This window comes from Miniopterus schreibersii (genome assembly GCF_964146895.1).
Source record: "Miniopterus schreibersii genome assembly, chromosome: 13".
NCBI classification, from domain to species: Eukaryota; Metazoa; Chordata; class Mammalia; order Chiroptera; family Miniopteridae; genus Miniopterus; species Miniopterus schreibersii.
In genome coordinates this window covers 6,014,324-6,018,559 of record NC_138113.1, presented here as the reverse complement: position 1 = coordinate 6,018,559, position 4,236 = coordinate 6,014,324, and the positions used below count along the sequence as shown (strand labels likewise).

Genomic DNA, 4,236 nt, shown 5'->3' with positions numbered 1-4,236 from the left:
CGGCCTCTTTCCTTTCCCAAGCCCAGTGCAGGGCTCAGGCCCGGACCCGGACCCGGAAGGCTCCGCGGGCCCTTCAAATCCCGCGCCTTCCCGCACGCGGTCCCGCCCCTTCCGGGAAGTGCAGTCCCGTCCAGACCCGGCCGCAAGCTCCCAGCCGGCCGCCGTACGCATGCGTAGAGCTGTTGCTGGGGCCTCCGAGGAATCTTCCCTTTCACTGAGGCAAATCAGCAGCCCCCCTGCACACCACCCAGCGTCCGGCCGCCGGCAAACCCCGGCTTTTACCAGCCTCGCCCGCCCTCCCGGGGGCACTTCCGGCCCCTCCCTCGGACGACAGTGGCGCGAAAACTCCAGACGGCGCACGCGCGGGCGGAGTCCCGGCGGGAGGGGGGGCGGGGCGCAGGCGCGGACCGTCCCGGGGTGGGCACCGGGGCGGCGGGGCTCCTGCCTCCTTCAGCCGCAGGCGCGCGGTTCCCGGCGGGCCAACGGCGGCCAGCCGAGGCCGAGACGCCTCCAGGAGTGGCCTTAGCGCCCTGTTGCACCGCGACAGTTCCGCCATCGGGTTCCTTGGGGAGACTTCGACTTGCTCGAGGTAGGGCGAGGGTGCGCGCGTTCGCTGTCCTTTGCTGCGGTCCATGTCCCTGTCGCTGTCCCCTGTGCTTGCATCCCCCAACACGCCTGGTGGCGCCCGGCCACCGGAGCTGCCCCCACTCCAGCCCCGTGCCCCGCGGGCCTGCGCGGGTCCTCCGCCGCGGGAACTTGCCGTCGGCGCTGGGCCCCTCCTGCGGGCGGCGGCGAGCCCGGCGGAGCCCGGCGCGGGCTGCGGGACCCTCCGCGCGTCCCCAGGGGGCCCTTGGGCTTTGAGAAGCAGCTTGACGGGCGTGGGGACGGAGGGGTGAGGGTGCGATTGGGAATCGGGCTTTTTATCGGGAATCTGATGGTAACCTCACCAGCAGCAACTTAAGTGTGTTGTTTAAAGCGATATGCAACTATCGCTTAAATTGGACTTGTGGTTAAACCCAGTTTCTGGAAAATGCGAACTGCATTATCTAGAATAATTAAATTGTGATGTTTGGAGCTTTTATGATAGCATTTCCTTCCCCCGTTTTCTTGTGGAAGTGGACTGGAGGAGAATCCCACCTGGGAATTGCGGAACACAGGACTCAGGGGTGGGCTTGCAGTAATTCCTAGAAAAAGCAACTATTTGTTAAGACAAGTTACGGGAGCGATTATTACTACTCTGAGTATATTTCATGAGCAGGAGATTAAAAGCGAGTGTTTTCAAGACGAGCTATTCTGGAATGTATATTCAAGAGAAAAATAAGTCCAAATTCCCTGGCTTTGAGAGGGCTGCTGTGTAGTCTTTTAAAATATTCAATAGCATATGCAGTGGCCTGCAGGTAGGTCCCTGAGTGTGGAGGTGGGGAGGGAGCTTGTGAGGTGTACCAAGATTTACTTTATTGCATTCTGTTACTGTGGTGAAATGCGCAGACTACTAATTTTATGTTGGAATGTGTATTCAGAATTTCTTTTCCTGAATGGGTGTAAGTACAAAAAAGTTTGGAGATTCCTAAGCTGTTGTTTAAAATCATGTTTTTGTGTCAGACAGAACCATTGTTGTGTGACCGTGGGCAAGTCAGTACCACCTCTTTAAGTTTCAGTTCCTTTTCTGTAACTGGAGAAAACAACATACCTAACCCACAGAATTCTTAAATATATAGGGATGGGGTAGAGTATAATTTGTATAACATACTTACTGAGCCTGGCAAAAAGTAAGTACAATTGACATATTAAAGTTGTTACAGCAAAAAACAGGTTTTATTCTCCAAAGGTTTATTTTAGTGAGTGCTTAGATGTAGAATTTTATATAAAACCTGTCTAAATCTTGACTGTCACTTTTAGACCTAAGTTAGGAAAATTAATCAAAGCTTCACTTGGCTTACCTTCAGGAATTAATACGTAACACAAGTTACCATAATAGAATGCATTATATTTAAGACATATTTAAATGCTACAGTTCTGTATACACACTCAGAAGTCCTGATGACAGATCTTTTCTCACTCAACATGCTTTTGCTGGTGATCAAATTCAAAATAATTTCTGTGGCCTTCTTAGCTGCGCTCCCCAATCCACCTCTACTGCGGAGTGTGTTTTACTGCTGTTGACCTCAATCTCAGTGTCCTAGGAGCATTTCAGACTCAGTGTTTTCAAACAAAATAAATGCATTATTTATCCTTCCTCTTTGCCGAACCTGCTTCATTTTAGCATTGAGTGTGAAGATTGTTTCTGAAAATTAAACACAAAATAAAATTTTATAAAGCGTAACAGCATTGGAGGGACACATCACAGTAGAATCTTTTCTGTAGTTTTATGCATTAACAAAGGATAGGCAAGAAGATGAACAGATCATTAGCCAATTTTACAGCCTATAAACAATTAAACTGTTAGTTAAACCCAGTTCATGCCTCGAGGAACCTGGGCATTAAAGAGGTTTGACTTTAGGTTTTGACAAACCTGGGTTTGGATCTGGGCTCTGCTAAGTCATAGCTACGTAAGCCTGGGCAAAATGGCCTCTTGAGCATCAGCATCCCCTTTTGTAAAATGAGGCCAATTTATAAGGATGTTGATTAAAGGAAATACATAGTGTATCTCAAAAACTAAGCATGTAGTAAGTGGTTATTCCACAAATGTTACCCCTACTCTCCCATGTTACCCAGACTTTTGAGTCTCTTGACTTCATGTCTTCCCGCCATCTCTGATCATTGCTGTTGCTTTTTGGTTCAGTGCCCCTCACCCTTTAGAGACTGGTCTCTTGCCCACATTCTCAGTCTCTCTGTTTCATCTGTCCAATACATTGAGCCCACAGGGATGTTTTTAAAACATAAATCTGACTGTTCAAATTTATTATCTGATTTTTATTTTCCAGCTTTACTGATCTGGAATTGGTTGATGGATGGACTTATGGATTTTTTAAACTTAAATATATTATCTGTTGTTTCTCATATGATTTCATGATATATTCCAAGCAGTGTGCTTAATTAATTGAATACATTAAAAATAAGGTTGTTTAATGCAGAATGAATGTATACATGGTGGCGGGAGGAGTGGAATTGGGGTTGAAGTTGACAGTACACAGCAGATTCAGAAGGAGCAGCAATTTGCCTTTGTATAACATTTTTTATTGAGGATTCCAGTTCTGTTATGTCTTTTGACTGCTGTTAGGTCCAGCTTTGATAAATAGGAAGTATGAATTATTAGATGCTCACAATAAAATTTAAAATCCAGAAATTTATAATCCTATTGAAATGCATTTGATGTCTTATCAAATTTCCTATGCACATCCTTGCTGTAATGAACCCTTGGTTACTGATCTTTCTTTTTGAACTTATTTTTGTATTGAATTCTGCATATTTGTTACTGTTTCTGCTGTGATAGAGTTTGGTTCCTGTGAGGGGGAAATGATACATTCCTTAATTCTGATATTTTATAGACAAATATTAAAAACTCTGAAAAGCTTTGTGGATGTATTGAAAATCCCAGAGGAGCTCCCCCCCCTTTTGTGTGTTCCAGAATATTTATGAGTATTTTGGGGGGTCCTCTGTTTATATGTCTCTTTAGCCTATTGGAAACAGTTTTACTGTTTTAACCTGTATCTAACTTTCAAGACATTTATATGTGTTTTTAAAAATCCATTATCATTAAATTACAAAGTGATTCCTATTTTAAAAGATAGGATCCTTCAATGTCTGTTAGGTGCAAGTTACCATGGCAACCCAATAGCAAACTGCAAATCCCAGACTAAGCACAGCAAATAAAAAACATGTAGTCTGCTATCTTCTTTGTAGTGTAGAATCTCACATTCATTGTAAGAAGCTTATCACACTTACCTTTGTGCAGTTCCCTCCCCACAATTTTATTTGAAAAATTGCCATTATCTGCGAATGGTAAAATACTAAAATCAGTCAGCTGATATCTGAGTGCCTGCAAACTAAGATCATGTATTAGACATTAATAAAAACAGTGTCTAAAAGGGCACTTAATATTGTGCAAACCAAAAAGTAATGTTTCTTCTTTGCTCTTCTATAAAAATGAACCACTGCTCAGTAATTGAGAGGATGGGTGAGAAAAAAGAAAGTGTTGGAGGAAAATGGCTTGAGGGTATTCCAGAGAATTTAAATTAGCGACAAGGTGAAACTAATATACCTTGATGCTTGTTATTAAGTAATTTGAGGAATATA

At 44.3% G+C, this 4,236-nt stretch overlaps 1 protein-coding gene across 2 annotated transcripts in view; it reads left to right on the top strand.

The window, feature by feature from the left end:
* Positions 1 to 382: 382 nt before the first annotated feature.
* Positions 383 to 4,236, top strand: part of SMC6 (structural maintenance of chromosomes 6) — a 54,780-nt gene continuing 50,926 nt past the window's right edge. For both annotated transcript variants that reach the window (XM_081156660.1, XM_081156658.1), the window contains exon 1: positions 383 to 589. The gene's annotated coding sequence lies outside the window, so the exon portion shown is untranslated. The remainder of the gene's footprint in view (positions 590 to 4,236) is intronic.